Source organism: Pseudophryne corroboree, chromosome 12 (genome assembly GCF_028390025.1).
Source record: "Pseudophryne corroboree isolate aPseCor3 chromosome 12, aPseCor3.hap2, whole genome shotgun sequence".
In the NCBI taxonomy this organism is placed as follows: domain Eukaryota; kingdom Metazoa; phylum Chordata; class Amphibia; order Anura; family Myobatrachidae; genus Pseudophryne; species Pseudophryne corroboree.
The window spans coordinates 36,358,998-36,383,141 of NC_086455.1; the positions used below are offsets into that span (position 1 = coordinate 36,358,998).

General features: G+C 45.7%; 1 long non-coding RNA gene across 1 annotated transcript in view; it reads right to left on the reverse strand.

Moving 5' to 3' along the window:
• Positions 1-2,233: 2,233 nt before the first annotated feature.
• LOC134979898 (uncharacterized) overlaps positions 2,234-24,144 on the reverse strand; it is a 90,879-nt gene continuing 68,968 nt past the window's right edge. Inside the window, exon 3 of the long non-coding RNA XR_010190298.1 lies at positions 2,234-2,383. This is a non-coding gene — a long non-coding RNA (uncharacterized LOC134979898). The remainder of the gene's footprint in view (positions 2,384-24,144) is intronic.

The window sequence follows — 24,144 nt, forward strand, 5'->3', positions numbered from 1 at the left end:
GTCCGGATACTGGACAGGTTCGGGAACCCAGTTCCAGATGATGTCATATTTAATGAGGGGTTCAAGAACCCAGTTCCTGCTGAAAAATAGCATTGATCATAAGTGCTTTGCATATACCCAGTGCTGGCGCAACCTGCTCAGCAAGGGTATGCAATGCAGGGAGGCACCGGGCAGAGGAGGCGCTCTCCCCGCACTGCTACCCTGCTGTTGCTGCCGGCTGCCACTGCACCTGTCACTGTATGACAGGCAGAAGCGCCGGCAGCGGGAAGCGCGGCTTTCAGCATCTGGTGGTCCCTCCGGCATGGCCTATCATGGGCTCTCTGTTTGCCTCTCCGTGCTGAGGATCTCCTCCGTCGTCCCCTCTGGATCCCTGGTGCTTTGGAGAGTGACTGCTTCTGACGGCTGTGGAATCGGGCATGGTGGCTCTGCAGTCCCTCGCTAAGCACCTCTTCTTTGGTGGTCCTCTCCTGCTGGGAGTTGCCTTCGCTGCTGGTCCTGGTTGTTCCTCCCTGCCATCCTGTGGACTGCCGCATTGGAGGTAGTTGCATTCTTGCTGACCCCCCCCCCCCCCCCCCCACCCCCCACCACCACCCCCCTGGCTTGTTCATCCCCCCCTCTCTCCTCCTGTGGACATACAGATGTAGCCATGCTCATCATTGGCGAGGCGCTTGCGCACGCATCGCAGCATGATGGGAACGCGCCGCACTGCAACTGGCCACAGTGGGCATTCGCTCCATAGGCTTTAATGTGTGCGCGCATGCACGCAAGCGCACACAGTCACGGGCACACTAGCCGCGCCACCTCTGTGCATCGTGGCAACAATGAGCGTGGCTACATCCGTATGTATAAGGGGCACCACTTCTGTGGGCATTATGTGTGGCGCTACTACTGTGGGCATTAATTGTCAGGGGCACTACTACTGTGGGCATTATGTGTGGCACTACTGTGGGTATTATGTGTAAGGGGCACTACTACTGTGGGTATTATGTTTGGCACTACTGTGGGTATTATGTGTAAGGGGCACTACTACTGTGGGTATTATGTGTGGCACTACTACTGTCAGCGTTAAGTGTAAGGTGTACTACTACTTGGGCATTATGTGTGGCACTATTATAGTGAGCATTATGTGTGGCACTTCTACTGTCAGCATTGTGTAAGGGGTACTACTACTGTGGACATTATGTGTGGCACTACTACTGTGGGCGTTATGTGGCACTACTATTGTGAGCATTACGTGTGGCACTACTACTGTCGATGTTAAGTGTAAGGGGTACTACTACTGTGGGCATTATGTGTAAGGGAAACTACTACTGTGGACATGGCCCTCATTCCGAGTTGTTCGCTCGCTAGCTGCTTTTAGCAGCATTGCACACGCTAAGCCACCGCCTACTGGGAGTGAATCTTAGCTTAGCAAAAATTGTGAACGAAAGATTAGCAGAATTGCGAATAGAAATTTCTTTGCAGTTTCTGAGTAGCTCCAGACTTGAATTTAAAAAATGACGCTGAGGCGCCATTTTTGAAATGGGTACCCGCTGCCGAACTCTGCAAAATGGCTACCAGGCAAAGGATCCACCCAGATCCAGGCCTGCCGCCAGCCGCGCAATGTCCACCAGGTCCCGCTGTCACAAACCCGTCGTGTCCCGCCGCATAGGCTCTCTACCCAGCGGATCAAGCACTGTATCCGGACGGATCCTGCACTGGATCCGCTGGGCCAATCACATCTCCTGGACTGACAGGGGAGTGCTTTCATGTGAGTGAATGCACGCTCCTGTCATTGAGGCACCTGTACTAGTGCCGCTTTTACACACATTTTCAATGGGCTCTAACAGCCCGTAGCTTGGCCTCGCGCCTGCCCGCCTCCCCTGACTGCACGTCCCTGATATATATTTATATTGGTTTTGGTTACCAGTACTGTGCTTCTGTATTAATACCCAGTTCCTTGTAATATTATCTATACAGTTCTCTTTTGTAAAAATGTGGCCGCCAATCCTCTGACGTTGGTCCTTTGCCAGAGCGGACCTGTTGGAACAGAGATAAAACGGTGTATCTTCGGGGGTGTCTAGTTTTTTACTTATAATAATTGGTATCAATCTAATCTGTCACGTGGTGGCCAGTGTGGCCTACAGTAGATAACCTTCACACGATGTACTATTCAATACAACCCAATAATTCTATTCCAAGTACAATTGAAATACAGACTTTTGATTTATTAAAACATTATTTAAAAACCACTGTAGTAATAAAAAAGTACATTCAATTATTACAAAGTTTTCCTTAAGAACTCCCTGATTGGGGCAGAGCTTGTTTTTGTGTTAGCTTCTGTGTTCTCAAAGAATGCGTGTCATCCAACGCATTTCGTCAGTAACGACTTCATCAGGGGTGTCTTTAGAGAGAACAGAAATGGGTTGTCTTAATATATCCATAAATTCATAAGAAGGACATTTCTTACATTATTTAGTTTACAGGATTACATTTGAAAAATACATTTACAGTTGGGGAGCATCATTTCTCACAAAAGAACAATTAATACATTTTATGAGGTGTTATAATTCAAACATGGAGGGCACAGATTATTTCGTACATCTTAAGGAGATAACAAATAATATATTTAAAAGATGAAACAATATATTTCACAAAGTCGTAGGATTTGGGAGGGTTGATCAACATCAATTGTTCCATTACAATTTATGCAATAATTTTCTCAAAACAGAATATGCATTCTAATTTCCTTATATCATTGTAGTGATGGGACTACGTAAAAGTGAAAACTTAATCACTTAACTTATTAGTGGGTAGTAATATACATATCATAGTTTGGGCTTTTAACCATAATCAAAGTATGGGCTTTATAAACCTTAGATTACTTACATAGAGTATACAGTGCATGCACGTCTCATCTGTTGGGACCCACTGTAAGCCCGAAGCTGTGGGTTTTTTACCTAACAAATTATTTTGTTAGTATCTATAACCTTATAATGGCAGTGTTTAAATCAAATTGGTCTGGAAATACTTACTTAATAATAGCCTTTATTGAACCGATTGGAGTGTTTTTGCCCATATATATATATATATATATATATATATATATATATATATAAAATCAACAGTCAAATGCCTCCCTTGTTTGTTTTGGGAGGAAGGTTGGTTTCCAGAGCTTGATTCTCTTAACAGATATTGGTAAGGGGTTAATATACCATTATTAGCTATTAAATTGGAATGAGGTAAATAAATTACATTATAAAGTTGAATTACTGGTATTCCTTATTTGAACAACCTATGTTGGTCCACCAAGGTTGCTCTCTATTGAAATCCTATTAGATAACAATGTTACTATTAGGAAGTTATATTAGACTAGATTTAAATTAAAACAGGAATTTTAAGGTCATTAGCTGGCCAAATATTGAGGCAATTAAATGGTCCTACATTAGTACTCTCTCCTGGTCTCTCCAGTCCTGTGGTCAAGCAGACAATGCTGCATAGGACTTGGGCTGCTCTATTTATACCTCTTTTGACCATATGTCACTTCCTGTTTCAATGTGATTGGGCTAAAATAAACTAGTCCTGAATCCTATGTTTATATGACTTTGGCAGCTTTAATATTATATATATATATATATATATATATATATATATATATATATATATATATATATATATATATAGCACAAGGGCTTCCCTTTACTTTTATGTTGGGTAAAACTCACAAAAATGTAATTCCTACCTACAGATGACAGGTGGCAGCAGAGCTGGCCCTAACCAATATGATACCCAAGGCAAGATTTTGGCTGGTGCCCTCTTGTACAGACGCTAGTTCCGCCTCTGACCCTGTACCCCTTTCAGAGCACCATCACCCTTCACCCATAGCAGTAATCATTTTGGTGCTCCTACCCCCTATATTTTAAATAGGAACTGTGTGCACATTCAGTGCGCAGCCCAAAACGGTGCGTGTTCTTGCTGGGAAGGGGCATGGCCAGACAATAATACCCCCAGTTGAAAGTAGGCCACACAGTACTGCAACTTTATTCACATTATATCATGCAATAGTGTCTCTTATTCACGGTACATCACACAGTAGTACCACGTTACTCCTCACAGTAGTGCCCCTTATTCACATTACACCACACCATATTGCTCTTTATTCACATTAGACCACACAGTACTGCCCTTTTTATACTTTTCGCCACCAAGTACTGTAGTACACCTTATACACATAATGCCGCACATTAGTGGGTGGCACTTGACATGCCGATTGTCGGGATCCCGGCGCTCAGCATACCGGCGCCGGAATCCCGACAGCTGGCATAAAGACAATTATTTTCCCTTTTGGGGTGTCCACGACACCCCTGGCGGGAGAACAAATAGCGTAGCGCGACACCGCACCCGCAGCGTGGCGAGCACAGCGAGCCCGCAAGGGGCTCTTTTGCACTTGCCCTGCTGCCGGTATACCAGAAGTCGGGATCCCGGTGCCATTATGCTGGGCGCCGGGATCCCGAGCGCCGGCATACCGTAGTAGACCCACATTAGTAATGCATTTCGTATGCAGATAGAGCTGTAGTCACATACAGAATATAGGCATGCTGCATATCATTCTAATCAGCAGAAGCTGCTTGTGCCCCATGTCATTACAAATGCCCTAGGCATTTGCCTAGTTTGCCTATGCCCAGGGCCGGCTCTGGGTGGCAGAGCACCATAAACACTGATAACTGCACATTTATTTTTTTATGTAAGTGCTTTACTAAAGGGCAAATTAATTAGGACTATCTGAGACCTCACCTACTGTATATGCAGCTTTAATAAGCCTATAAATATGACCTTTACACAAAGAAAGTTGGAGTTTTCTTTATCTATTTGTGTTTCACAGTCTTATTTTGTTTACCTGATTGGCTTTGGCTTTGTTCCTCACTATCTCCCTTCTCCAACCCAGCAACTTTACTTTGTTCCACATGACTCCTCCTTTAAAGACATAGGGGTATATTCAATTGCTGTCGAAACTGTCGTCTTGTCGGAAAGACGGCAGTTTTCGACTTTTTCATGTCGGAAGGGGTTCCGACCTATTCAATCCCCGGCTTTTTGTTCCGACAAGTCAGGGAATTCAACATGTCGGAAAGCACGTGCCGCCGATCCGCGTGCGTCTGTCGGAAACAGGACCAAATTCGACAGGTTTTGGTCCCGTTTCCGACAGTCTCAATCAGACTTTAAAAAAAGTCGGATTGAGCAGGGCGTCCCCCCGTCCTCACTCCCGGCAGCGCACCCAGGCTCCCCCAGCCGCCGACAGCTCCCCCCGCCACTGCTGACAGCTCCCCTCGCTGCCGCTGACAGCTCCCCCCACAGCCGCTGACAGCGCACCCGGCAGCCGCTGACAGCAGCAGCAGGATGGGACACTGGGAACGAGCAAATATCGACAGTCGGATTTGCCTGCTCATTGATTAGGGTTGTCGGATCCATTCTGACAAATGCATGTCGGAATGGATCCAACTTTAATTGAATATACCCCATAGGGATCTATTTACTAAACTTTGGATGGAGATAAAGTGGACAGACAAAGTCCCAACCAACCAGCTGCTGTCATTTTTCAAACACAGCCTGTGACATGACAGTTAGGAGCTGATTGGCTGGCACTTTATCTCTGTCCACTTTATCTCCATCCAAAGCTTAGTAAATAGACACCTTGGATGCTTGGCTGGTAGTGATGTGTCGCTGACAGCTACCCAAGGCAAGTGGTTTTCACCTGGGAATAGCCACCATGAAGAACTTCTCCTTAGTGCGTATGGCAATTATAGATTAGCATTTTTTTAGACTTAAGATGATGATACCAAGGTATTTACCTAGGTACATCAAGATTGATATCGTATATTACCACACATTCCATTTGTACATGTAATTGCCTAGGTATTTGCACATTCTGGAAACCCACTATAACCATAGTAACAGTAGGATTATTCAATGTAACAAGAGTCTTCAACTATAGGTTAAATAGTGCAAGATATACTGTATGGTTGAATGTGCCTTTCAGATGGTATGCTCATATTCCCATGGAAATCAGTACTAATTGTATGACACATCCGTTCAGATCTTTTGTGCACCATATAGTTTTATAGCTCTGAGAAAAAAAAGTTTTGTTTGAAGATACAATAAAGAATTATTTACAGATGTACAGTAAAATGGACCAGTGGGGGAATGATCAATCGTGTTGGTTTGGCCATGCCTCTCCCAGCATATTTGTGACCAGATATGAATGTATTCACCACCTCGAAACCGCAGAGTGTTCCAAAGATGGGTTGACGTTGCTTCACCTCCCTGGCTAACCCTGGCCCCTATCGCACCCCCCAGATAGGCCCAAGTATCATGTATCTGCACCACCCCCTTCTGGCAGTATCACATGTTACATTATTATACACAAACAGGCATGATAGTGTCACAAATAATAGCAAATCTGTCACAACCCTCTATCATGTTTAACTATATTGGTTAAGAGTCAAGTTTTTGCCAAATAAACATTTTGCCTTCAAATACTCTTTTTGTCCTTTGCAGTTGAGATGCAGGAGGGCTGGATCACATGGGTCCCGGGTGCCAACACGGGTTAGCAGAATATTCCAAAGAAGACATGGTGTTGAACGTGCATGTGCTCTAATGGAGGAAACTATATGGAGTTAGTCTATCATAAGCAGTGCTATTTTTGTAGGAAAATAAGTTCAGGAACTGTGGGCAGGATAGAGGTGAACGGTGATGTGGGTGGAGCTACCAAAATAATTATGGAAAATTCATTTTGGCCCAGGACAGGTTGGGTCTGGAACTCAAGGTCGACAGCAATTAGGTCAACACCACTTAGGTCGACACCAATTGGTTGACACACCTTAGGTCGAGACCTGAAATGGGTCGACATGTAAAAAAGGTCGACATGAGTTTAAAAAATAAAAATTGGTGTCATTTTCTCCGTAAAGTGACCGGAAACCCCAATTAGTGCACCACGTCCCCTCGCATGGCTCGCTTTGCTCGCTATGCTTCGGGCAAGGTGCCTCGCTGCACTTGGCACAGGTTTCCATTACCAATTGTAGTCCACGTGGATCGTAAAGTATGAAAAAGTTCGAAAAAATGGGAAAAACTCATGTCAACCTTTTTCCATGTCGGCATTGTTCATGTCAACCTTTTGCCCACGTCAACATATTTCAGGTGCCGACCTAAGGTGTGTCGACCAATTGGTGTTGACCTAAGTGGTGTCGACCTTATCGGTGTCGACCTTTTGTCCGGATACTGGACAGGTTCGGGAACCCAGTTCCAGATGATGTCATATTTAATGAGGGGTTCAAGAACCCAGTTCCTGCTGAAAAATAGCATTGATCATAAGTGCTTTGCATATACCCAGTGCTGGCGCAACCTGCTCAGCAAGGGTATGCAATGCAGGGAGGCACCGGGCAGAGGAGGCGCTCTCCCCGCACTGCTACCCTGCTGTTGCTGCCGGCTGCCACTGCACCTGTCACTGTATGACAGGCAGAAGCGCCGGCAGCGGGAAGCGCGGCTTTCAGCATCTGGTGGTCCCTCCGGCATGGCCTATCATGGGCTCTCTGTTTGCCTCTCCGTGCTGAGGATCTCCTCCGTCGTCCCCTCTGGATCCCTGGTGCTTTGGAGAGTGACTGCTTCTGACGGCTGTGGAATCGGGCATGGTGGCTCTGCAGTCCCTCGCTAAGCACCTCTTCTTTGGTGGTCCTCTCCTGCTGGGAGTTGCCTTCGCTGCTGGTCCTGGTTGTTCCTCCCTGCCATCCTGTGGACTGCCGCATTGGAGGTAGTTGCATTCTTGCTGACCCCCCCCCCCCCCCACCCCCCACCACCACCCCCCTGGCTTGTTCATCCCCCCCTCTCTCCTCCTGTGGACATACAGATGTAGCCATGCTCATCATTGGCGAGGCGCTTGCGCACGCATCGCAGCATGATGGGAACGCGCCGCACTGCAACTGGCCACAGTGGGCATTCGCTCCATAGGCTTTAATGTGTGCGCGCATGCACGCAAGCGCACACAGTCACGGGCACACTAGCCGCGCCACCTCTGTGCATCGTGGCAACAATGAGCGTGGCTACATCCGTATGTATAAGGGGCACCACTTCTGTGGGCATTATGTGTGGCGCTACTACTGTGGGCATTAATTGTCAGGGGCACTACTACTGTGGGCATTATGTGTGGCACTACTGTGGGTATTATGTGTAAGGGGCACTACTACTGTGGGTATTATGTTTGGCACTACTGTGGGTATTATGTGTAAGGGGCACTACTACTGTGGGTATTATGTGTGGCACTACTACTGTCAGCGTTAAGTGTAAGGTGTACTACTACTTGGGCATTATGTGTGGCACTATTATAGTGAGCATTATGTGTGGCACTTCTACTGTCAGCATTGTGTAAGGGGTACTACTACTGTGGACATTATGTGTGGCACTACTACTGTGGGCGTTATGTGGCACTACTATTGTGAGCATTACGTGTGGCACTACTACTGTCGATGTTAAGTGTAAGGGGTACTACTACTGTGGGCATTATGTGTAAGGGAAACTACTACTGTGGACATGGCCCTCATTCCGAGTTGTTCGCTCGCTAGCTGCTTTTAGCAGCATTGCACACGCTAAGCCACCGCCTACTGGGAGTGAATCTTAGCTTAGCAAAAATTGTGAACGAAAGATTAGCAGAATTGCGAATAGAAATTTCTTTGCAGTTTCTGAGTAGCTCCAGACTTACTCGGCAACTGCGATCAGTTCAGTCAGTTTCGTTCCTGGTTTGACGTCACAAACACACCCAGCGTTCGCCCAGACACTCCTCCGTTTCTCCAGCCACTCCCGCGTTTTTCCCAGAAACGGTAGCGTTTTTTCACACACTCCCATAAAACGGACAGTTTCCGCCCAGAAACACCCACTTCCTGTCAATCACATTACGATCACCAGAACGAAGAAAAAACCTCGTAATGCCGTGAGTAAAATACCTAACTGCATAGCAAATTTACTTGGCGCAGCCGCAGTGCGAACATTGCGCATGCGCATTAGCGACTAATCACTCCGTTGCGAGAAAAATATAATGAGCGAACAACTCGGAATGACCCCCCTTGTGTATGAGGCACTACTGTGTAGCATAACGTGTATAAGAGGCACTACTGTGTAGCGTAATGTGACTAAGGGGCACTACTGTGTGACATAACGTGAATAAGGGATACTGCTGTGTGTCGCAACATGAATTAGTGGAACTACTGTGTGTCGTAATGTGAATAAGGTACACTACTTTGTGCTGCAATATGAATCGTGCATTACGTGGGGTGTAATGTGAATAAGGTACACTACTTTGTGCTGCAATATGAATCGTGCATTACGTGGGGTGTAATGTGAATAAGGTACACTACTTTGTGCTGCAATATGAATCGTGCATTACGTGGGGTGCAATGTGAATAAGGTACACTACTTTGTGCTGCAATATGAATCGTGCATTACGTGGGGTGTAATGTGAATAAGGTACACTACTTTGTGCTGCAATATGAATCGTGCATTACGTGGGGTGTAATGTGAATAAGGTACACTACTTTGTGCTGCAATATGAATCATGCATTACGTGGGGTGTAATGTGAATAATTACACTACTTTGTGCTGCAATATGAATCGTTCATTACGTGGGGTGTAATGTGAATAAGGTACACTACTTTGTGCTGCAATATGAATCGTGCATTACGTGGGGTGTAATGTGAATAAGATTGTGCTATTGTGTAGCGTAATTTGAAGTGGGTTTACTATTGTGTGGCCACGCCCCTTCCGTGTGAGACCACACTCCTTTATTACATGTGGGAGGGAGGGCGCAAATTTATAGTTTGCAGGGGGGGCACCCTAGCACCAGCCCTGCATATACCAATATAACAATGTCCAGAATTGCCTAATGTGTCCCAGGGGTCTGAATCTTCAGCTTTGTTTCATGATAAGTCCGTTGACTTCAAAGTGTATCGAACCCCTGGCATTAACCATGATTATGCTCTATAGCTTATAAATGCACTAACTCCTGGTCATTACCTCTGATCCTGGTTACTGACTGTATATGATCCACCCCAAGATAATCAATCTCTTATTTTAAGAGTACGTATGAGCACAATTATGCACCACCTCTCAGAGGCTTACTGGTCTGCTGAATGAGTGCTCATCCTTCTGATCACAGTTACAGATTTAGTCTCCAGTCATGGGATTAATTAGTTAATATAAAAACAACGGAAATAAGTTTCAAAAACCATTATAAACAGGATATGACTGCATGCAAACATTCCAGCTGTCCGTCTCTATATATAAATATACAGGGCAAACACAGCACAGAAAAAATCCTTCTCTAACATATTTATTTTGAAAACAGTACTCTGTGGAACTTGACTTTTCTCATTATTTTTCTAAGGATTCTAGAAATAGAAAGACTTTGTGCACAACATATTTGTGGCTTGATGTTAATTAAAAGTTCTGGAAATAACTAACAAATATGTTGCTCATAGTTACCAAGCAATCTCGCTATATAAATTCCATAGTGTAACGAAGGTACAATACAAAATGTACAAATCACAGCAATGAAGCATTTTTCAGACCAGTAATGAACAGGTCAATGAAAGCACAATAACAACAGTGAACATATAGGGCGGGATGTACTAAAGGGAAAATGCGATAAACCCCCCGTTTTGGGGTTTTTTATCGCATTTTCATATGTACAAACACCCGACCGCCACGTTTTTGCCACACAGGGTATTGCCGGCGAAATGGGTGCGGCGACCTCAAAATGGGGGGCATAACATGGGCGTGCACGCGGCGTCTGCGTGACATCGGAAAAGATGGCAGCAGGCGATCGCAATTTCTGCTTAATCGTGGGGGGGGGGGGGGGGGGGGGACGGTCAGCAAGATGGGCGACCTTGCCTTGAGATGGGTGGACCCCAGCATGCGATCTCATGGATTGCAAATCCAAGCGCAATCAGGCCCAAAATGCGTGGGGGGCTCACTAGGAATTTGTAAAGAACCACTATTAGACGAGTACACAAAGGCTGCAATTTTTATTTTTGTTTAAAGAAAAAAATAATTTAATCTGCACCTAAAGCCAACATCTTCAATGTTAAACAAACTTACTAAATATTACCATCACTGCTTTGAAGTTGATGGTGGGAAACGTTCACAATATTTTCACAGTCTTTGGGGGTCATTCCGAGTTGATCGCTCGTTGCCGATTTTCGCAACGGAGCGATTAATGCGAAAATGCGCATGTGCATGGTATTTTAGCTCAAAATTTAGTAGATTAACTAACGGCAGAACAAAGAATTTTCATCGTTGAAGTGATTGGAGTGTGATTGACAGGAAGTGGGTGTTCTGGGCGGAAACTGACCATTTCCTGGGAGTGTGCGGAAAAACGCAGGCGTGCCAGGATAAAACGCGGGAGTGTCTAGAGAAACGGGGGAGTGGCTGTCCGAACACAGGGCGTGTTTGTGACGTCAAACCAGGAACGAAACGGCCTGAGCTGATCGCAGTGTAGGAGTAAGTCTCGAGCTACTCAGAAACTGCTAAGAATTTTCTATTCCCAATTCTGCTAATCTTTCGTTCGCTATTCTGCTAAGCTAAGATACACTCCCAGAGGGCGGTGGCCTAGCGTGTGCAATGCTGCTAAAATCAGCTAGCGAGCGAACAACTCGGAATCACCCCCTTATTTGTTTGCACTGAAACAGCAATCCAAAGAAGTTTATAAAAGTTAGTATTTATAAATCGGGACCAAATTTTTTTTTTTGTTAACATTGAACTATGGGGGTCATTCCGAGTTGTTCGCTCGCTAGCAGTTTTTAGCAGCTGTGCAAACGCTATACCGCCTCCCACTAGGAATGTATTTTAGCTTAGCAGAAGTGCGCACGAAAGGATCGCAGAGCGGCTACAAAGTTTTTTTTTGTGCAGTTTCAGAGTAGCTCAAAACCTACTCAGCGCTTGCGATCACTTCAGACTGTTCAGTTCCTGTTTTGACATCACAAACACGCCCAGCGTTCGCCCAGCCACGCCTGCGTTTTTCCTGGCATGCCTGCGTTTTTGCAAACACTCCCTGAAAACGGGCAGTTGACACCCAGAAACGCCCACTTCATGTCAATCACTCTGCGGCCAGCAGTGCGACTGAAAAGGTTCGCTAGTGCCTGTGTGAAACTACATTATTCATTGTAATAGTACGTTGCGCGTGCGTATTGCGCCGCATACGCATGCGCAGAAGTGCCGATTTTTTTTTGCCTCATCACTGCACAGCGAACGAATGCAGCTAGCGATTAACTCGGAATGACCCCCTATACTTTGAAGCAGCACTGTTTCTTGCTGGTAATCCATCATATATTGAGCTTCAGTATCCAAAATCAATAATCCAGACACATTTTTTAATAAACTGGAAAAATCTTGAAAACCTAATTTTTCAACTGTATTTTTGCGTTTTGCACCCTTGGTACCCACCTCTGAGTACAATAACTATACTAAACTAAATCAAATAAAATCCTAATAAATATAAAAATGGCCCAGCTGTGATTATAACAGTGAAATAAAGTGCTGTACCATACTGTATGTACACAGACAAAACCATGCACAGCAGTTAATGGAGGCAGTTCCTCTTTTATTACAGAGCAGCCCTGCGGCCCTTTTTAACTATTTTTCCCAATTAAGTTTAATTTGCCAGCTGTCATTTTAATTTATGTTAATTTGGTTTACCTGAGGTACAGGAGCCTGGCAGCAGAGGTTTCTTAGAAAGAACACGTGGCGTAAGGAGGTGGATGACAGGTTCAGCAGTTGTCTTCCAAATCTGCAATAGTGCTATCACTCCCTGGGGGTCATTCCGAGTTGTTCGCTCGCAAGTGGATTTTAGCAGATTTGCTCATGCTAAGCCGCCGCCTACTGGGAGTGAATCTTAGCATCTTAAAATTGCGAACGATGTATTCGCAATATTGCGATTACACACCTCGTAGCAGTTTCTGAGTAGCTCCAGACTTACTCGGCATCTGCGATCATTTCAGTGCTTGTCGTTCCTGGTTTGACGTCACAAACACACCCAGCGTTCGGCCAGACACTCCTCCGTTTCTCCGGACACTCCTGCGTTTTTTCCGGAAACGGTTGCGTTTTTTCCCACACGCCCATAAAACGGCCTGTTTCCGTCCAGTAACACCCATTTCCTGTCAATCACACTACGATCGCCAGAACGATGAAAAAGCCGTGAGTAAAAATCCTAACTGCATAGCAAATTTACTTGGCGCAGTCGCAGTGCGGACATTGCGCATGCGCATTAAGCGGAAAATCGCTGCGATGCAAAGATTTTTACCGAGCGAACAACTCGGAATGACCCCCCCTGTCTCCATACTTCACTCAGTGGGGTAAATTTACTAAGATGGGATGTTGCCCATAGCAACCAATCAGAGTCTACTTCTCATTTATCTAGCACCTTCTAGAACAGGGATGGGGAACCTTTGGCCCTCCAGTTGTTGTTGAACTACACATACCAGCATGCATTGCTACAGTTTTGCTATTTGGCCATACTAAAACTGTTGCAGGGAATGCTGGGATGTGTAGTTCAACAACAGCTGGAGGGCCGAAGGTTCCCCATCCCTGTTCTAGAAGATAATACCTTGAATTTGATTGGTTGCTATGGGCAACATCCCATCTTAAATAGAACTCCCTAAATTTACCCCATTGTAATAATCCCCAACCAAGTAAAAACATATAAATGTAACATACATGTAAAACATTTTTATTTTACATAATACTACCTCTCAATGGCCCCCCATTGCTATTATTCGTTCCTCCTACCGCAAGATGTGTTGAAGCTGTTTTTCCAACACTGGCCAGTGGTAGATTTTACCTGTGGGCTGCAAACTCAACAACTGCACTGGCAGTTCCAGGGGGAAGTGTTTTCTTCCAATGGGAAGCCACTTCCCTGCTATCATGCCAGCCCTATCTGGCTTCGGTGGGTTGCAGACACTAGAAGCTGGCCAACTTGTTAATGTGTACGCATGTGTGAGATCACAATTCCACGCATGCACACATTTACAGACCTTCTGGCAACACTGGTAAGGAGCAGCCGCTGCCAGTGACAAAAGTGTTAGACAATTCTAAAAAAAATGACACATTTAATTATATATACAGTAATATATACAATATAGAAAATACACACACAAAAGCAAACTTTTGTATTAAAGTTTATTACGAGTCTATGCGACTTTATTGTTGTAATTCACTACAGCAATATGAGGACTCGATGGCTGCCTGTCACCATTCACACAGTGGTTCGGTCACTGTGTTTCATACGGTATGCAGTTAACATACCGCCCGCCGGGATCCCGGCCGTCTCAATACCGACGCTGGGATCATGACGGGTGTACTATACCGCTACCAGAATACAGGTGAGGTAGGTGATTCCCCCTCTATGGGTGTCCATGACACCCATAGAGGGAGAATAGAACCTGTGGCGAGCCTGCAAGGGGCTCTGTTGTGCTCGCCCCCCCCAGGCATTTTATCACCCATGATGCCCCTGTCGGTATACTGACATTTGGCATCCCGTGTGGCGGGCTCACATACCGATCCCTTTCATACAAAACACTACAGTGGAACCACCTACAGAACTATAGCTATAGCCTCTGGTTAAACCTGCCGATTAGGTTCATGCATCGAAAACATGTTGGATCTGTTGCTCTGAGACTATGTAGACATGTCGGGCCTAATGCAATACGATAATTACTACATCATTTCTACCTGAATGGCTTTGTAACAAGTGTCGGCATGTAGCGAATCTGTAATAGACTGAGTGTTAGAGTCTACAGCTTTTCAGCTTTGTAGAAAAGATCCTGTAGTTTATGTGTGTACGTACAGTATATAATATATAATCAGGGCCGTAATTAGTAATGGGTACTGCCTGCCATAATGTGTCAGAAATGGGGACTGCCTGCCATAATGTGTAAGAAATGGGGACTGCCTGCCATAATGTGTAAAATAGGGGACTCTGGCCCACATTCCGAGTTGTTCGCTCGCTAGCTGCTTTTAGCAGCATTGCAAACGCTAGGCCGCCGCCCTCTGGGAGTGTATATTAGCATAGCAGAATAGCGAACAAAAGATTAGCAGAACTGCTACTAGATAATTTGCTGCAGTTTCTAAGTAGCTCCAGACCTACTCCTACACTGCGATCACCTCAGTCCGTTTAGTTCCTGGTTTGACGTCACAAACACGCCCTGCGTTCGGCCAGCCACTCCCCCGTTTCTCCAGCCACTCCTGCGTTTTTACTAGTGATGAGCACCGGAAATTTTTCGGGTTTTGTGTTTTGGTTTTGGGTTCAGTTCCGCGGCCGTGTTTTGGGTTCGAACGCGTTTTGGCAAAACCTCACCGATTTTTTTTTGTCGGATTCGGGTGTGTTTTGGATTCGGGTGTTTTTTTCAAAAAACCCTAAAAAACAGCTTAAATCATAGAATTTGGGGGTCATTTTGATCCCACAGTATTATTAACCTCAATAACCATAATTTCCACTCATTTTCAGTCTATTCTGAACACCTCACACCTCACAATATTATTTTTAGTCCTAAAATTTGCACCGAGGTCGCTGGATGGCTAAGCTAAGCGACCCAAGTGGCCGACACAAACACCTGGCCCATCTAGGAGTGGCACTGCAGTGTCACGCAGGATGGCCCTTCCAAAAAACACTCCCCAAACAGCACATGACGCAAAGAAAAAAAGAGGCGCAATGAGGTAGCTGTGTGAGTAAGCTAAGCGACCCTAGTGGCCGACACAAACACCTGGCCCATCTAGGAGTGGCACTGCAGTGTCACGCAGGATGGCCCTTCCAAAAAACACTCCCCAAACAGCACATGACGCAAAGAAAAAAAGAGGTGCAATGAGGTAGCTGTGTGAGTAAGCTAAGCGACCCTAGTGGCCGACACAAACACCTGGCCCATCTAGGAGTGGCACTGCAGTGTCACGCAGGATGGCCCTTCCAAAAAATACTCCCCAAACAGCAGCACATGACGCAAAGAAGAAAAAAAAGAGGCGCAATGAGGTAGCTGTGTGACTAAGATAAGCGACCCTAGTGGCCGACACAAACACCTGGCCCATCTAGGAGTGGCACTGCAGTGTCACGCAGGATGGCCCTTCCAAAAAACACCCCCCAAACAGCACATGACGCAAAGAAAAAAAGAGGCGCAATGAGGTAGCTGTGTGAGTAAGCTAAGCGACCCTAGTGGCCGACACAAACACCTGGCCCATCTAGGAGTGGCACTGCAGTGTCACGCAGGATGGCCCTTCCAAAAAACACCCCCCAAACAGCACATGACGCAAAGAAAAATGAAAGAAAAAAGAGGTGCAAGATGGAATTGTCCTTGGGCCCTCCCACCCACCCTTATGTTGTATAAACAGGACATGCACACTTTAACCAACCCATCATTTCAGTGACAGGGTCTGCCACACGACTGTGACTGAAATGACGGGTTGGTTTGGACCCCCACCAAAAAAGAAGCAATTAATCTCTCCTTGCACAAACTGGCTCTACAGAGGCAAGATGTCCACCTCATCATCATCCTCCGATATATCACCGTGTACATCCCCCTCCTCACAGATTATCAATTCGTCCCCACTGGAATCCACCATCTCAGCTCCCTGTGTACTTTGTGGAGGCAATTGCTGCTGGTCAATGTCTCCACGGAGGAATTGATTATAATTCATTTTAATGAACATCATCTTCTCCACATTTTCTGGATGTAACCTCGTACGCCGATTGCTGACAAGGTGAGCGGCGGCACTAAACACTCTTTCGGAGTACACACTTGTGGGAGGGCAACTTAGGTAGAATAAAGCCAGTTTGTGCAAGGGCCTCCAAATTGCCTCTTTTTCCTGCCAGTATAAGTACGGACTGTCTGACGTGCCTACTTGGATGCGGTCACTCATATAATCCTCCACCATTCTTTCAATGGGGAGAGAATCATATGCAGTGACAGTAGACGACATGTCCGTAATCGTTGTCAGGTCCTTCAGTCCGGACCAGATGTCAGCATCAGCAGTCGCTCCGGACTGCCCTGCATCACCGCCAGCGGGTGGGCTCGGAATTCTGAGCCTTTTCCTCGCACCCCCAGTTGCGGGAGAATGTGAAGGAGGAGATGTTGACAGGTCGCGTTCCGCTTGACTTGACAATTTTGTCACCAGCAGTTCTTTGAACCCCAGCAGACTTGTGTCTGCCGGAAAGAGAGATCCAAGGTAGGTTTTAAATCTAGGATCGAGCACGGTGGCCAAAATGTAGTGCTCTGATTTCAACAGATTGACCACCCGTGAATCCTTGTTAAGCGAATTAAGGGCTCCATCCACAAGTCCCACATGCCTAGCGGAATCGCTCTGTGTTAGCTCCTCCTTCAATGTCTCCAGCTTCTTCTGCAAAAGCCTGATGAGGGGAATGACCTGACTCAGGCTGGCAGTGTCTGAACTGACTTCACGTGTGGCAAGTTCAAAAGGTTGCAGAACCTTGCACAACGTTGAAATCATTCTCCACTGAGACAGGTGCATTCCACCTCCTATATCGTGCTCAGTTGTATAGGCTTGAATGGCCTTTTGCTGCTCCTCCAACCTCTGAAGCATATAGAGGGTTGAATTCCACCTCGTTACCACTTCTTGCTTCAGATGATGGCAGGGCAGGTTCAGGCGTTTTTGGTGGTGCTCCAGTCTTCTGTACGTGGTGCCTGTACGCCGAAAGTGTCCCGCAATTCTTCTGGCCACTGACAGCATCTCTTGCACGCCCCTCTTGTTTTTTAAATAATTCTGCACCACCAAATTCAAGGTATGTGCAAAACATGGGACGTGCTGGAATTTGCCCATATTTAATGCACACACAATATTGCTGGCGTTGTCCGATGCCACAAATCCACAGGAGAGTCCAATTGGGGTAAGCCATTCTGCGATGATCTTCCTCAGTTGCCGTAAGAGGTTTTTAGCTGTGTGCGTATTCTGAAAAGCGGTGATACAAAGCGTAGCCTGCCTAGGAAAGAGTTGGCGTTTGCGAGATGCTGCTACTGGTGCCGCCGCTGCTGTTCTTGCGGCGGGAGTCCATACATCTACCCAGTGGGCTGTCACAGTCATATAGTCCTGAGCCTGCCCTGCTCCACTTGTCCACATGTCCGTGGTTAAGTGGACATTGGGTACAACTGCATTTTTTAGGACACTGGTGAGTCTTTTTCTGAGGTCTGTGTACATTTTCGGTATCGCCTGCCTAGAGAAATGGAACCTAGATAGTATTTGGTACCGGGGACACAGTACCTCCAACAAGTCTCTAGTTGCCTCCGCAGTAATGATGGATACCGGAACCACGTTTCTCACCGCCCAGGATGCCAAGGCCTCAGTTATCCGCTTTGCAGCAGGATGACTGCTGTGATATTTCATCTTCCTCGCAAAGGACTGTTGGACAGTCAATTGCTTGTTGGAAGTAGTAAAAGTGGTCTTACGAGTACGACTTCCCCTCTGGGATGACCATCGACTCCCAGCAGCAACAACAGCAGCGCCAGCAGCAGTAGGCGTTACACGCAAGGATGCATCGGAGGAATCCCAGGCAGGAGAGGACTCGTCAGAATTGCCAGTGACATGGCCTGCAGGACTATTGGCATTCCTGGGGAAGGAGGAAATTGACACTGAGGGAGTTGGTGGGGTGGTTTGCGTGAGCTTGGTTACAAGAGGAAGGGATTTACTGGTCAGTGGACTGCTTCCGCTGTCGCCCAAAGTTTTTGAACTTGTCACTGACTTATGATGAATGCGCTGCAGGTGACGTATAAGGGAGGATGTTCCGAGGTGGTTAACGTCCTTACCCCTACTTATTACAGCTTGACAAAGGCAACACACGGCTTGACAAATGTTATCCGCATTTCTGGTGAAATACTTCCACACCGAAGAGCTGATTTTTTTGGTATTTTCACCAGGCATGTCAATGGCCCTATTCCTCCCACGGACAACAGGTGTCTCCCCGGGTGCCTGACTTAAACAAACCACCTCACCATCAGAATCCTCCTGGTCAATTTCCTCCCCAGCGCCAGCAACACCCATATCCTCCTCATCCTGGTGTACTTCAACACTGACATCTTCAATCTGACTATCAGGAACTGGACTGCGGGTGCTCCTTCCAGCACTTGCAGGGGGCGTGCAAATGGTGGAAGGCGCATGCTCTTCACGTCCAGTGTTGGGAAGGTCAGGCATCGCAAACGACACAATTGGACTCTCCTTGTGGATTTGTGATTTCAAAGAACGCACAGTTCTTTGCTGTGCTTTTGCCATCTTGAGTCTTTTCATTTTTCTAGCGAGAGGCTGAGTGCTTCCATCCTCATGTGAAGCTGAACCACTAGCCATGAACATAGGCCAGGGCCTCAGCCGTTCCTTGCCACTCCGTGTGGTAAATGGCATATTGGCAAGTTTACGCTTCTCCTCTGACAATTTTATTTTAGATTTTTGAGTCCTTTTTTTACTGATATTTGGTGTTTTGGATTTTACATGCTCTGTACTATGACATTGGGCATCGGCCTTGGCAGACGACGTTGCTGGCATTTCATCGTCTCGGCCATGACTAGTGGCAGCAGCTTCAGCACGAGGTGGAAGTCGATCTTGATCTTTCCCTATTTTTGGAACCTCAACATTTTTGTTCTCCATATTTTAATAGGCACAACTAAAAGGCACCTGAGGTAAACAATGGAGATGGATGGATACTAGTATACTTATGGATGGACGAGCGACTGCCGACACAGAGGTAGCTACAGCCGTGGACTACCGTACTGCGTCTGCTGCTAATATAGACTGGATGATAATGATATAAAAAATATATATATATATCACTACTGCAGCCGGACAGGTATATATTATATAATGACGGACCTGCTGGACACTGTCAGCACTGCAGACTCCTAAAGTAAGCTACTAGTAGTATCAAGAAGATAGAAAAAAAAAAACACCACAGGTAGGTGGTATACAATTATGGATGGACGAGCGACTGCCGACACAGAGGTAGCTACAGCCGTGGACTACCGTACTGCGTCTGCTGCTAATATAGACTGGATGATAATGATATTAAAAATATATATATATCACTACTGCAGCCGGACAGGTATATATTATATAATGACGGACCTGCTGGACACTGTCAGCAGCACTGCAGACTCCTAAAGTAAGCTACTAGTAGTATCAAGAAGATAGAAAAGAAAAAAAAACACCACAGGTAGGTGGTATACAATTATGGATGGATGAGCGACTGCCGACACAGAGGTAGCTACAGCCGTGGACTACCGTACTGCGTCTGCTGCTAATATAGACTGGATGATAATGATATAAAAAATATATATATATCACTACTGCAGCCGGACAGGTATATATTATATAATGACGGACCTGCTGGACACTGTCAGCAGCACTGCAGACTCCTAAAGTAAGCTACTAGTAGTATCAAGAAGATAGAAAAAAAAAACACCACAGGTAGGTGGTATACAATTATGTATGGACGAGCGACTGCCGACACAGAGGTAGCTACAGCCGTGGACTACCGTACTGCGTCTGCTGCTAATATAGACTGGATGATAATGATATAAAAAATATATATATATCACTACTGCAGCCGGACAGGTATATATTATATAATGACGGACCTGCTGGACACTGTCAGCAGCACTGCAGACTCCTAAAGTAAGCTACTAGTAGTATCAAGAAGATAGAAAAGAAAAAAAACACCACAGGTAGGTGGTATACAATTATGGATGGATGAGCGACTGCCGACACAGAGGTAGCTACAGCCGTGGACTACCGTACTGCGTCTGCTGCTAATATAGACTGGATGATAATGATATAAAAAATATATATATATCACTACTGCAGCCGGACAGGTATATATTATATAATGACGGACCTGCTGGACACTGTCAGCAGCACTGCAGACTCCTAAAGTAAGCTACTAGTAGTATCAAGAAGATAGAAAAAAAAAACACCACAGGTAGGTGGTATACAATTATGGATGGACGAGCGACTGCCGACACAGAGGTAGCTACAGCCGTGGACTACCGTACTGCGTCTGCTGCTAATATAGACTGGATGATAATGATATAAAAAATATATATATATCACTACTGCAGCCGGACAGGTATATATTATATAATGACGGACCTGCTGGACACTGTCAGCAGCACTGCAGACTCCTAAAGTAAGCTACTAGTATCAAGAAGATAGAAAAAAAAAACACCACAGGTAGGTGGTATACAATTATGGATGGACGAGCGACTGCCGACACAGAGGTAGCTACAGCCGTGGACTACCGTACTGCATCTGCTGCTAATATAGACTGGATGATAATGATATAAAAAATATATATATATCACCACTGCAGCCGGACAGGTATATATTATAATGGCGGACCTGCTTGACACTGTCAGCACTGCAGACTCCTAAAGTAAGCTACTAGTAGTATCAAGAAGATAGAAAAAAAAAACACCACAGGTAGGTGGTATACAATTATGGATGGACGAGCGACTGCAGACACAGAGGTAGCTACAGCCGTGGACTACCGTACTGCGTCTGCTGCTAATATAGACTGGATGATAATGATATAAAAAATATATATATATCACTACTGCAGCCGGACAGGTATATATTATATAATGACGGACCTGCTGGACACTGTCAGCAGCACTGCAGACTCCTAAAGTAAGCTACTAGTAGTATCAAGAAGATAGAAGAAAAAAAAAACACCACAGGTAGGTGGTATACAATTATGGATGGACGAGCGACTGCCGACACAGAGGTAGCTACAGCCGTGGACTACCGTACTGCGTCTGCTGCTAATATAGACTGGATGATAATGATATAAAAAATATATATATATATATCACTACTGCAGCCGGACAGGTATATATTATATAATTAATGACGGACCTGCTGGACACTGTCAGCAGAATGCGTTTATAGAATAAAAACACCACACGACGAGTGTTTAACTTTTTCAGGCAGACAATCACAATATACTGGTGGTCAGACAGTGGTCACTGGTCAGTCACACTGGCAGTGGCACTCTGGCAGCAAAAGTGTGCACTGTTAAATAATATGTACTCCTGCTACTGCTCCCCAGTCTCCCACACAATTAAGCTGTGTGAGCACTGAGCACTCAGCACAGTCAGATATACATAGATGATGCAGCACACTGAGGCTGAGCACAGATATGGTATACTGTTACTGTGTCACTGTGTATCGTTTTTTTTCAGGCAGAGAACGGATTATATTAAATAATAATATAATAAAACTGCACTGGTGGTCACTGGTCAGTCACTAGTAAACTCTGCACTCTCTGAGTACTCCTAAGCTCCAGTAAATCAAGTGTCTCACTCTCACTCTCTCTCTTCTAATCTAAATGGAGAGGACGCCAGCCACGTCCTCTCCCTATGAATCTCAATGCACGTGTGAAAATGGCGGCGACGCGCGGCTCCTTATATAGAATCCGAGTCTCGCGATAGAATCCGAGCCTCGCGAGAATCTGACAGCGGGATGATGACGTTCGGGCGCGCTCGGGTTAGCCGAGCAAGGCGGGAAGATCCGAGTCTGCCTCGGACCCGTGTAAAAAGCGTGAAGTTCGGGGGGGGTTCGGATTCCGAGGAACCGAACCCGCTCATCACTAGTTTTTACCTGGCACGCCTGCGTTTTTTAGCACACTCCCTGAAAACGGCCAGTTACTGCCCAGAAACACCCACTTCCTGTCAATCACACTACAATCACTCGAGCGTTGAAAAAACGTCGCTCGAGCTTGTGTAAATCTGCAAAGTTTTGTGTTAAATTACTTAGCGCATGCGCGCTGCGTACCATGCGCATGCGCATTTTCCACCTAGTCGCTGCGTTGCGAAAAACGGCAAAGAGCGCACAACTCGGAATGGCCACCTCTGCCTGCCTAATATGTAAAAAAGGGGGAGTGCATGCCATATTGTGAGAAAAAGGGGGCACTGATGCTGTTTCTTGCACACAGCTCTAAAATGTCTAGTTACGGCGCTGATATAAATCTATATACATGTTGTAAATAAACCCTTACCTCCACCCCACCCCCCCTTTCCCATATTGGCTCTGCCATCACCGTTGAATGTTTTATTAATCATTACATTACTCATTCAGTACTTACCATACTGGCAGATATTTCTGTTTAAAACTGTTTTGCAAATTAGTAATGTATCAGCAATAACCAATCAAACCAACTTGCAAATACTACCAATAGAAAACAAATACAACACATAACATTATTAAAGATCCTGGTGGTCATTCCGAGTTGTTTGCTCTGTAATTTTTTTCGCATCGCAGCGATTTTCTGCTTAGTGCGCATGCGCAATTTCCGCAGTGCGACTGCGCCAAGTAAATTTGCTATGTAGTTAGGAATTTTACTCACGGCTTTTTCATCGTTCTGGTGATCGTAGTGTGATTGACAGGAAGTGGGTGTTACTGGGCGGAAACTGGCCGTTTTATGGGTGTGTGCGGAAAAACGCTACAGTTTCTGGGAAAAACGCGGGAGTGGCTGGAGAAACGGAGGAGTGTCTGGGCGAACGCTGGGTGTGTTTGTGACGTCAAACCAGGAACGACAAGCACTGAACTGATCGCAGATGCCGAGTAAGTCTGGAGCTACTCAGAAACTGCTAAGAGAGGTGTATTCGCAATATTGCGAATACGTCGTTCGCAATTTTATGATGCTAGGATTCACTCCCAGTAGGCGGCGGCTTAGCGTGAGTAAATCTGCTAAAAACAGCTTGCGAGCGAACAACTCGGAATGAGGGCCCCTGTGTGGAATATCACTGCTCAAAAGTAGTAATAGTTAACAAACAGCAAAGAAGAAACCCTGAGCCATGTGTAAAATAGCAACAGCAGACGTGGATTTGCCTTTACACAAGTGCACATTCCCCCAGCACATGCCTATTCTCAGTGCCCAATTTGTACCTTCCTCCTGGGGGCCCTGGGCAACTAATGACTGGCACTCTGTCTGTACTCATGTAAATCCCCGATCAATCACTCTTTTTTGTTGAGCAGCTCCCCAATATTTCCCCAACCATAAAAACAGTATTCTGTACCTACTGGATATAGTATGGGGTACAATGCAGCATATGTAAGAGGCACGGAGGTGGGGCCCTGCAAAAGAAGTAC